Source organism: Cervus elaphus, chromosome 9 (assembly GCF_910594005.1).
Source record: "Cervus elaphus chromosome 9, mCerEla1.1, whole genome shotgun sequence".
Lineage (NCBI taxonomy): Eukaryota > Metazoa > Chordata > Mammalia > Artiodactyla > Cervidae > Cervus > Cervus elaphus.
In genome coordinates, this window is record NC_057823.1 from 25,621,371 (window position 1) to 25,634,249 (window position 12,879).

Sequence of the window (12,879 nt, forward strand, 5' to 3'; positions counted from 1 at the left end):
ATACTTGCAATTCACAAAAACAAAAGAAAACCCAACAATCCCACAGAAAAATGGGCAATGGCCACAAGGCGTGAACTGACAGTTCACAGAAAAGGGAATTCCAATGGTTCTCAATATATGTAAACATACAAAAAACTTTTAAATTATTTATTTATTTATTTGGCTGCATCTGATCTTAGTTGCAGCACACGGGATCTTTAGGTGCAGCTTGCAGGATCTAGTTCCCTGACCAGGGATGGAACCAAGGCGTCCCGCATTGGCAGTGTGGAGTCTTAGCCACTGAACCAGGGAAGTTCCCAAAGAGACTTCTGACTGGAGTTAAAATAAAAGAAATGCAAGTTGAAACTTCAATACGATAGATTGTCTGCTTATTTAATTGGTAAACAACAAAAGAGTTTCTAACACATTGTTAACAAGGGAATAGAGAAATCTTTTTAAAATTTTTATTCATTCATTCCTTCATTTCTGGTTAAAATGTACTTGATAAACCTAAAAGTGATTTGATGGGGAAATGTTAATTGCTGCTTCAGATAGAATCCATAATTTCATTTTCTTACAAGAGAAGTATACTTCTTATACATGAAATAGTCCAGTGCAGGATTTCCTAGTGAGGGGAGTAAGGGAGGTATAGGAATGGAGGTCTGATCCATGAAGTCACTCAGGGACCTAAGTTGATAGTAATTCTGTTTCTTCAAAAAGTGGCTTTCCAAATTGCCCGGAGTAGTGACACCCTGCCAAAAAACCCAAAAAGAACATGGAGAAGGCTGCATGGGAAATGTCTTAGCCAGCTTGGGCTGCTCTAAGAAAATACTATATGTTGGGCGACTTTGGCATCAAAATTTTTCTTCTCATAGTTCCAGAAGCTGCTAAGTCTGAGATCAAGAAGATGCCCACATGGCTGGGTTCTGATAAGACCCTCTTCTGGATTCCATATGGCTCACTTCTGGTATGGCAGAAAAAGAGGGAGCTACTTCTTAGGGCTCTTATAAGGGCATTAATCTCGTTTATGAGGGCTCCATCCTCATGACCTAGTTCCCTCCCCAAGCCCCATCTCAAATACCACTGCACTGAGATTAGGCTTTCAATTTAACAAATCTTGAGTGTTTGCAAACATTCAGTTCACAATAGGACATTTTAATGGGGCACTGACAGGAGAACAATGAAATGCTTTTGGAGAAGAATTTACTGAACTCAAAAACCACATGCCTGTCGATGCACGCCCTTTGAGGAATTTATACTACAGAAATACCATAGAATTTATACTATATTTACACATGTGCAAAGCAAAGTCTATACAAATATACTCACTACAAAATTGTTTTCCGTGGCAAAAAACATTAAACAATCTAAATATCCAAAGTAGGGTGGTTGGTTCAATATATTACAATACATGTATGTAATGGCTATTATAAGAACTACAAAGCCATTATACTATATTTCTATCGTTAGTGTAAAATATATATTTATATTATAAATAATAATTATATAAATCACTACAAGGAATGAGGGATCTGTATACGTACTGATGTGAAATAATTTCAAAGAAATATTCTTAGATAAAAAACAACATGCAAAAACAGTGTGGGTAATACGCTATCATTTATATCAGAAAGAAAAATGTGTACACACCTTAGATGCTTGTATATGCATATATTGTTTCTGGATAGATATACAAGAAACTGATACTAAAATTGCCTCTGGCTGGGGCGGGGTTGGGGGGAGGTCCTAGAAGGCAAGAGGCAGAGATGAGAACAAACTTTTCACTGTACAGCTTATGTAGCTTTAAAAAAAAAGTTTTTGGACTTCCCTGGTGGTCCAGTGGCTAAGAAGCCACCTGCCAGTGTAGGAGACATGGGTTCCATCCTGGTCCAGGATCACAGCCTATGTGCCACAACTACTGAGCCTTCCCAGGGGCCGTAGCTACTGAAGCCCACATTCCAAGAGCCCATGCTCCTTAACTAGAGAGTAGCCCCTTGCGCAGCACAAGTAGAGAAAGCCTGCATGCAGCAACAGAAGACCCAGAGCAGCCAAAAATAAATTTTAAAAATTTCACTATGTATACAGCCTAGTCAAAACAAAATACTTAAAAATATACCAAAATACCAGACAATAATAATATGAAAGATGGTGGGAGTCAAGCAGAAATGCAGTTATGAGAAAGAACCAAGAAGAGAGTAGATACCTTTTTAAACCTGAAATAATTTAAAGACATGTATGCAGGATAAAATTCTAAGGCAATTGCTAAGAACAGATATAAAATGTACAATTCTAAAGTAGAAAATGAGTGGGAAAAAAAGTTAATTACTCCAGCAGAAGGCAAAAAGGAAGAACCAAATAAAAGGGACAGAAGAGGATTGGTAGTAATAAAGTCAAATATATCAGAAATCAAAATGAGTGCGAACTGATGGAAAGTCACAAGCTGAAGACAAGGTAACTTCAAATAGGCTCTCTTTGATTGAGCAGGCTGCCAATCACCAAAGATGTAAGAAAGATCACATTAAGGTCATTCAATCCCAGTCAAGTTAGCCAAGACCAGAACAGACCATCCAGCTAACCCACAAATCAGAACAATAATATATGGTAAGCCATTATGTTTTGCAATAAAAGTTAACCGATAGAGTTTGGACTTTAAAAATTATAATAAAATACTTGTGAGTTTTGCGCTTGTATGTTTTAAAAATCTGTAAAAAGGACAATTTTGGGAACAATGATTAATTCCTCCCAGAAACAGATTCAAAAAGAAAGTGAAACTATAAACAAATATAAGCTATTAATCTAAAAATATATCTTCATTTAAAACACTAGGTTTAGAGTTTATATTAGATTTTTAAAAATCAAACTTCAGTAACAGTTACTTCCCAGAGAATTAAAAAGTAGGGATAAGGCACAACCTGGTGTAGCTTTGTTATAAAATTACACAAGAAGAGCGTGGAGAAAGAAAACTTAAAGGTCAATCCTGCTGATAAACATGGATGCAAAAGTCCTAAACAAAATATTAGCAAATAAAATCTAGTGCGCGCACACATACAGAAAACAAACATATATATGTGTATTGTTTAGTCAGTCAGTCGTATCTAACTCTTGTGACCCCATGGACTGTAGCCCACCAGGCTCCTCTGTCCATGGGATTCTCCAGGCAAGAGTACTGGAGTGGGTTGCCATTTCCTTCTCCGGGGGATCTTCCCAACCCAGGGATCAAACCCTTGATATATGTGTATATATGTTTATACATCTATCATGACAAGGTTGATATTATAGCAAGAATGCAAAGCAGATTCAACAATGACAAATCTTTAACATAATTCATTATTGTCCATTAAAAGATTCAAAAAAGAAAAGTCATTTTATCTCATTAGGTGCGGGAAAAAAAAACTCTTAGAAGACTATAAATAAATAGAAACTTTCCTAATCTGAATAGGACATTGTGCAGCTTTTTTCACTTTTAGCTGCTAGCTTCATTCCCACTTCTCTTCTCTATATCACAGGAGGGCTGGAAGACTGACAACGGTTATCTCCCGTGCACCCTTGCTGTGATTTGGTTAGATTCTGCCAATGGAGACAATGCTGAGGATTTTAAAGGTGGCAAAGGGAGAGAAGCTATTGTTTCCTTCTCCTGCTTCTGGCTTCAGCAGGAGCAGCGGGAACAGCTGGTTCCCAGCTGCCCAGAAGCACAGCATTCCTGGACTCTGAGTTAACAGCACTTTCACCTTTTTGCTCCTTAACCTTTCCAAAAATTCTGTAGTTAGTCGCCTGTGTTAACTTCCCTCTGACTGGTTTCTGTTTTTCAAACTGCCTAATAACTGATACAGGTATCCACCAGACTCTGCAACAAGCACCATTAGTGATTAGGGAAGATGGGGAGGAAGAGGGAGATGGAGGAGGGGGAGCACGGAGACTCTCTGGGAAACTGAGCTGACAGGATCAAGGCCCTGCCCCGATAACTTCATTCAACCTCAATTACCAGCTCAGAGGCCCTCTCTGAGTACCTCACACCAGGGGTTAGGGCGTCAGCAGGAATTTGAGGGGGACACAAGCATATTAAGGATATGTGCCCTGAAAAGGGGCAAGGAGCTAAGCTGTTTGTGTTTGCTCTCTAAAACTAAGGAATTTTTTATTACCTTTAGAGGCGAGTGTCCCTTATTGAAGGGAGTAGAGACTCTGAATGACTCAGATAAAGGATGTAAGTCTCACAGAAACCAAAAACCAAAGCCAAAATTCCAATGGATTTCATGGGAACTAGAGAGCCACCAGAAACAGGGCTGCTCTCTGTTTACAGTCTACGGGGCAGCTTCTTTATACGGTGCTTTATAGGTTGGGCAGACAATATAAGACACGTCTAACACGGTTACTAACCATGAAGTCGGTTATGAACCTCTAACAAATATTCCACTTACCCACAGTTACTATAATATTAGTAAAACAGTGGCTGCTATTGTTAATTCTAAAGTTTCCTTTTCCAAACTTCTTTGTACTATCTTTGATTCCAGGATTCTAGAAACTGGTGAACTATACCATGTTAGAAAGACACAAGATTTTAATAATTCAAACAAACAGAATTTTTCACTTTTATACTTGGTAAGAGAGGTTGCTAATGGAGACAAATACAAAAGTACAAAATAAAATTCTACAAATTAATGTTCAGTTTTAGTTCTTATAAAGCAATGTATTCAACCTGATGGCGAGTCATTAACTACCAAATACAGAAGTTAGATTTCATAACTATAAAGTCCTACTTCTTTATAAGACCACATCTTGTAAAAGGATCTTTTCTAAAAATACCATGTATATTACTGATGGTAATTGTGCCCCTTCTGAACGGCCAGCTCCTGAGCTGACTGATATTCTAAATATATGTAGCCAGAATAATGTTAGCATTCCGAGTCAGTTTTAAAGTGGTCTAAGTAGTTGTATAAGTTAGGGTTTGTTCAGACAAGCAAACCAGTAAGTATCTACTTGGTAAGTAGAGGTGAGTTTGTGGGGACTTCCTACTACAACAGTCTTTATCCCAAGAGTACAACCAAAGTGGGGCTACTGCTAGCTCCTGAGTATGTCTGTTCCAATGGCGCATGTCAGAACTGAAGAAATAACCATAGGGTGAATTTAAGAGCCTACTGAGCTTGCAGTGAAGTGGACTAGAGACCCAGTTCCAATAAGCATCTGACCTTCATAAGCTCCTACTCTGACTGGTGGACCACAGTGGTGCTTTGGTTTTCTAAGAATTAGTGCCAGTTCAGAGCCAATGAAAGTTTGGTTATTTCACCTTCCTCAATGCACATCACCCTGGTAAATGACTGCAGGTCCCTTTGGGTAAGTTTAGGAGCAAGATTTATAGTGTATATTTTGGCTGTGTATTAGGGTTGTTCCCAGGGGAACCTGGTCTTCCATTTACTTAAGGGCCTCTGGGTCGGTGAATTGGCTCAGGTCTGAGGATTGCTTCAGGAGCCAAGATTCTGTATTAGGTGACTTCGACTCCTCAGACCTAGAGTTTCCTGCTTATTCAAATCGTATTAAATACAAATGACAGTAACTCACTGAAGGAAGATTTCAGTACACTGCTTATCTAATTCTGACCTAAGGACACCATGAGCAATTAGCTAACACCAAAGATCTCTATGGGGCATCCCAAGTGGTGCTAGAGGTAAAGAACCCGCCTGCCAATGCAGGAGCCTCGGGTTCAATCCCTGAGTCAGGAAGATTCCCTGGAGGAGACATGGCAACCCACTCCAGCATTCTTGCCTGGAGAATCCTATGGCCAGAGGAGTCTGGAGGGCTACAGTCCATAGGGTCACAAAGAGTCGGACAGGACTGAAGTGATTTAGCACACATGCACACAAATATCTCTAGGGGTCATTTCGTTCTGATTATTGCTTTGGGTTTTGCTGCCATTATATTAACCACACCCACCTTTTATATTAACCATGCCCACCCTGTCTTTGGCAATGAAGCATTGTCATTTCATCCTATCATCCTTTGGTTACAAGTTTTAGTGAACCAACGAGTCGCCTATTGGAAAGCCACTCTTAGTTTCTTGGCCTAACAAATCAGATCCAGAATGTCTCCTTTGTACACCCAAGTCAATAAATTTGACCTGATCCTTCTTTACATTCTTTAAACCCTGATCCAACACTTAGAATCCCAAACATATTCTACATTTTTTATCAGTTGAAATTGGCAAAATCTTGCTATTCTTTTGGTGCTTTTGGTTCCTTCTCATTTTATAAATGACCTCATTTTATAACTTATTTTATAAGTGACCTCCTGAGGTCTGCCAGGATTAAAGTCTATATCTAGTTTGAGAAACAATGAGGGATGGGGGGGATAAGTCCTAAGGAGGCTCTGCCTCCTGCAAAACCACTCTCTCAGGTTCTTCAGGCAAGGGGAGATGGACCTTCTCGTGCAGAAAGAAGGGCTATTTCTACTGGAATAGAAGGCATGGCAGAATTTAAAGGTCATGGACTAAGCTTCATTCAAATCTGCCAATAAAGTCTCTTTAGCAGTTTTCAAAGTCCCTCTTCTTCCCAATCAATGCTCCAACTTGAACAAAAAAAGACCCTATGAGAGTGGTGAGTTCGATTTGCCTTCTAATTTAATCACCCACAGGATTAGCCTTTTGTTTTTCAGAAAAAATTCAGAAACTTTTGCTTCTGCATGACATACAGTTTCTTTTAGGACAGTCATAAACAAGTTTGTAATTGTGAACTTCCCTAGAATTCCCTGGCTTGTGGAAACAAAGTCACCTTAATATTAAAACCCAAATTCCCCTAGTTTGAAAGCTCTCACACACACAACTGTGAAACCTCGGGCCTCTTCTGAGGCTCTCTCTCAGACGTATCTCAGGTTTTTGCAGGGGGGCACAGTGTCACGAGGCGTGCCTGGCCGCTGTGTGTGGCACTGGTTTCTGTTGGCCCTGGGCCACCACGCCATGCTCCCAGCAGGCTGTGGCTGGAGCGGGCACTGCAGCCCTGCTCTCAAAGGGCTCTCTGAGCTCCCCCTGAGCCACTGCTGACACGGGGGCCGGTACTCCACACTGTCATGCCTGTCGTGGCGGCCTCACCCGGATACCCACTCCCTCTCCCTCGGGCCGCTGTCCATGCCGGTGCAGCCGCCCCGTGGCCTCTCGTGGCCTTTCCATGCGGGCTGCTGCTGGCCCCGCTGCTCTGCCCTCCTCCACCGCCGGGCCTCCGCCGGCGGCTCCCACTTCTGCCGTGGTCACCCTATGCTTTGCACCCAGTCAACATCCTTCACTGTCATCACCCATCTGCCTTATGCTGCTAGGACCCCCCCCCCCCCCCCCCCGCCTTTTATAAAATGGGTAGAAAAACAGTTTCCTCTTGCCTGTGTTCTGTCCTCTTATAGAATCCTGCCTCACAGCTGCTTGGGGCCTGAGGTGTAGAACAGTTTAAGGAGTCTTCGGTGTTATCTGCATACTTCCCTGTCTTTGTACGGTGATGTGGACAGGGTAATCATGCTGGTTATTAGGACAGCAACAGAGCTTGTGGGGAGTCTGCGTCAGAGGCACTGCGCTACAGCCAGAAATCCTTCTGAAATCACAGGTCTTGTTACTGAGTTTAGCTTAGTTTGGTTGACTCACTTATTACTGAGCATAGTTTATTGTGCTAGGCTTCTTTCCTTTAAGACTGTGCCAGATTTCCTACAGGAGCTGCATAACCTACTTCTCTTTTACCCCATTTTCTACTCGGTTTGAATTCCTGTCATGAACAGAGTTCAAATGCTTGTCCTAGAAGATGCCAGTGTATGCAAACAGACCCAGTGCTGTGCGAGGGCCTCGCTCCACTCTAGAATACGGACAGTCACTCCACGGCGGGATTTGAAACTCTCATTTGGCTTTATCAGAGGGAAATGACTCTTTATTTTATATGTATGTGTGTGTATGTCTATCTGTATGTATATCAACAAGCATTTGTCAAATACACGGATTGTGACAGATGCTCCACGTATATCTACAGCAAAACAAAGATCTTTGTCTTCAAAGAGCTTAACATTTAGTGGGAAGACAGACAATAAATAACAAACACAATAAATAAGTCCTTCATTGAAAGGACTGATGCTGAAGCTGAAGCTCCAATGCTTTGGCCACCTGATGTAAAGAGCCAACTCATTGGAAAAGACCCTGATGCTGGGAATGATTGAAGGCAAAAAGAGAAGAGGGTGGCAGAGGATGAGACTGGTTAGACAGCATCACCAACTTAGTGGACATGAACTTGGGCAAACTCCAGGAGATAGGGAGGAACAGGGAAGCCTGGCATGCTGCAGTCCATGGGGTCATAAAAGTGGGACACAACTGAGCAACTACACAACAACAACAATAAATAAGTAGAGTCTGTGTTAGTAGCTGATGGATGCAGAAATAAATGTTAACAGTAGAACAGGGCAAGGATAATCAGAAGTGTCAGTGGTGTGTGTACACGTGTGTGAGTGTGTGCCTGCATGCACAGGCAGAGCTGTAGTAGTAAACCACCTGGTGAGGGCAAGTCTCATTGAGAAGATTCCCTCACTGAGGGAAGACAAGAAGGAAAAGAGAATGTTAGCTAAGAAGATCATTTCAGGGAGAGGGCACAGCCGGAGCAAAGTTACTCCCCAAGAGTGTGCATGTGCAGTAATGGAGGGGCAGCAAGGGAGCTGTTGAAGAGGAGTGAGGCAGAGAGAAAGGGGAAGTAGAAAGAAATAAGATCAGAGAGATAATGGGATGCCGGCTTTAGCTGGACCTTGAACCTGTTATCAAGGTTTTCACTTTTATTGACTAAAATGGGAAGATTGAGAGGGCTTTGAGCAGGCAAATTATATAATCTGTCTTACATGTTTTAAAGCTCTGGCTTCTAACTATGAGGTTTACAGGTTACAGAAAGAGAGATAGTGAAGAAGTTATGAGATTAGTCCAAATGACAGAGGATCATGGTTCAGACCAAGGGAGTAACCAAAGGGCTGATGAGTACTCAAATTCTGATGATATTTGAAGGGATAGTCACATAGGATTTCCCAACAACCTGGACATAGGAGACAGACAGGAGTCAAAGCTAACTCTAAGGTTTTTACCTGAGCAGATAGAAGGAAGGAGCCATCGTGAACTTTCAGGATGCCAAGACTGGGAACGCTGCAGGTAGGCCAAGTTTAAAGAGTAAAATCTGGAGTTCTGTTGGAGACCTGTAAAGTATGAGATGCCTCGTAGATACTCAGGCAGATGTTGAACAGGCAGTTGGATGTTTAACTCAGGAGGGAGAACTGGGCTAAAGAGAGGCATCTGGGTGTTGTCAGATAAGAGGTGGCATTTACAGCCCAGAGAACAGATGAGATCATGAAGGTAGTGAGCTTGGATAAAGAAGAAAGGGCCCAACACTGAGCCTGGGGCACTCCAACACCACAAGATTAGAGAGAAGACAGCAAGTTGGGCAGAGACTGAGAAGAAATAGCCAGGAAGGTAGGAGGAAAACTAAGAGACTGTGGTATTCTGGAGGCCAAAAGAAAGTACATCAAAGAGAAGAGAGTGATCAATGCCACAAAATGCTGCTTGTCAGGAAAGATGAGGACTGATAATTGACCACTGGAATGATCGATATGAGGTCACTTGATGGCCTTGACAAGAACAATTTTGGTGGAGTAGTACAGGCAGAAACTTCACTAAAGTTGGTTCAATACAGAGTGTAAAGGGAAAAATTAGAGGGAATCTACAAATGACTATTAAGGAGTTTAACTGTAAAGAAATTGGACAGTAGGTGGAAGGAAAAGTAGGTCAAAGGTTTTTTGTTCATTTTATTGAAGACAGTAAAAATATTAGCACCCTTGTAGGCTTATGGGAATGACTTAGTGGAGAGTGAAAAGTTGGTAGCAGGCCTTGGGAACAGAAACTATTAGCATGATGTCTTTTATTGGGTGAGAGGGAATAAGACCTAGTGCATAAGCTGAGGGAATGGACTCAAACAAAGCATGAATAATTCATCTATGGTAAAAAAATTACTGGGGAGGACATTTTTCTTTATGTGGAAAATTGTATTTTTTAAATATGGTTTATAGTACTGGTCATAAGAAAGCAGCGTGTTTGCCAGTTCAATGGAAAGTCAGCTTTTCAAGTTGGCATCTGTGCCCCTACCCAGCCTCCCCCAGCACCCACCCTGCACACACACGCCCAAGCCCAGGAGGGGAGGTGTGCCCCAGGCACACTTAGGGAAGGCCAAAGAAAGGGGTCTTTACGGTGGACACCGGCATTCACTTCTGGTTTGAAGATGCTCCTGAGCTGATCAAAACATCAGGAGGAAATGAGGAAAGAAACACTTGAGTTTTACATTCAACTGAGTTCCATTTAGGACTAGAAAGGAAGAAGAAACAATTTTCTATTTTAAGTAAATAGACAGGGTGATGATGAGTCAATAAATTAGCTAAGAAACACCGCTAGGAAGGAAAGAAAATAATCTGCTATTTTAAGAAAATGGATGGGGCGACAATGACTTCATTACATTAGCTAAGAAACCAGTCAGCGCTTATTGCACCTTTCGGGGGGAGAGGCCTGAAGACTTGAGTCTTGGACAAATCTAGAAGCTTGTTCAAGCAGAGTAAGAAGCCAAGGCTGGATAAGCAGTAGGATGAAGGTAAAAAATGACACTGCAGTCTGTATTTGTCTTTCAGAGGGAAACGCTGGGAATGGTACTGAGAAGTGGAGGGTGCTGTGTCCCACACTCATGTCCGCCCCTGCTTTCATGCCAGTCACTTGTCACTCTGTTAAAGAAGCCTGATGAAGTACAAGATCTGGACAAGAAGCAGACAGTATGTCATCTGATACCAAACAGGATCATAGGGTACTCATCTGCAACAGACAAAGAGTAGAAATGCAAATACAAGTGCAGTGATGTGTGAGTCTTCACCTGCATTCATTTTGTTTAAAATTTCATTTAGCAACAGCTCTGTTCTCTTTGATTAACTGTCATTATCAAATAATGCAAATAACAGCTAACATATTAAGAACAGCACCAGGCACTGTTCTAAGTAGTTAAAATGTATTTAATTAATTCCAAGTAGGACCATTATTCTCCTTTATAGATGAGGAAGCTGAGGAACAGAGAGGTTAGATAACCAGACACTGCCCACAGAGCTAGTGGGTAAGGGGAGTAGTCCAGGCAGTCTAGTGACAAAAGCCAATGATCCCATCTACTCTGGAATTTTCTATCTCAGGACTCAGGGACTTCTGGATTGCTAAGAACATCTTACTACTTTGTGCGTTTGTGAAAAATCTGTTTTATCTTTGTATTATGAGATTCCACTTCAATACTGAAATTTGACTGAGTGGAAATTTGTCTTCACAGAGATTTTAAAGTAGAAAAACTTAGCTACTGTTTCTTATCAATCCAAACAATTTTCTGGGAGTGTTAATCATTGTGAGCCTTATGTAATGATGAGTCAGAACTGCTTGAAAGGTTTGGGGGTGACACATTATTTATATTGCTAATTATCACACTAAACTTATAACATGGTACAACGTTTATTGTGCATAATGCTTCAGGTGCAGTTTAACTATTCAAACTATTTCTAACTTTATGTATACATGTGAATCAATGCTAACTTGCCATGTTTTTTCAATTACCAGTATTTAACAATTAATAAAATATTAAAATTCACACAGTTCACCTATGGACAACAACTGATGGCAAGTGGGGGAAAAAAGAGGGCTACAAATAGAGGAAAAAATGAGAAAGAAAAGCTCATTTTCTGCAAGTAAGTAAAAACATTTTCCTATCTTATAAACTGTAGAGGTGGAAAAATGAAACAAAGAAGTCAGAGGCTATTCTGCTGCGCATGAAGCTCCTCCGGCCTACAACACAAGCAGTTCATGAAAGGTCATCTTCTGGGGAAAGTGTGGGTGCTCTGGGTCTTGTTGTTCTTGCTGTTTTTTCCACAGATAGTGTGCTCACACAAGGGGGTACTGCATCGTACATTCTGAGGGTCAGGTTTACATTTCCCACTTCATGCATATTTTGCATAGTATCTGGTACTTTGCATAGGAGAGGGTGTAGTTAATAAATGCTGAGTTGGAGGGGTGTGATGATTAGTTTCATGGGTCAACCTGACTGGCTAAAGGATGTCCAGATAGTTGGTAAGACCATATTTCTGGGTATTTCTGTGAGGGTGTCTCCAGAAGAGACTAGCATTTGAGTCAGCAGCCTGAGTCAAGATGGTCTTCCTTAACAATGAGGTAGGCGAAAACAGAACAAAAGGTAGAAGGATAAATCTGCTGTTGGAGCTGAGATATCCATCTTCTCCTGCCCTCAGACACGGATATCCTGGTCCTGGTCAGACTCAAATCTGAACTGACACCACATGGTTCTCCCACTCCTATTCTTAGCCCTTTGGACTGGGACTGAATCCGTATCACTGGCTTTCCTGGTTCTCCAGCTTGGAGATGGCAGATCATGGGACTTGGCCTCCATAACTGGCATGAGCCAATTCCTATAATAAATATAAGGATTTAGATGTATCACTCTATTTCTCTAGAAAACCCTGACCAATTTACACTGGGTAACAGATTGGATGAGCACTTAAGTCTCAAGTGAGGCACTACTGGAAATAATTCTGCCTTGGAGACACACAAAGCATGTATAACTTGAAGATTAACGTCAAATACACATGGGCACCGATAACGTAGACCTGTGCTCGAGCGATCAGGGAGAGCACACGTTTCACAAACTACCACTTTGAGAATGGCTTGTCCTGAACAAACTACCAGCAACAGAGTTCTGCCCTGATTTACTCTGTGATCTTAAATGATTTATTATCTCCTGCCATTCTACCCCATTTTCTATATCTATAATTAGATGTTCTATAAAGGTGCTTTAAAGTCACATTAGCTAAATGTGCCACTGCAGATGAAGTGTT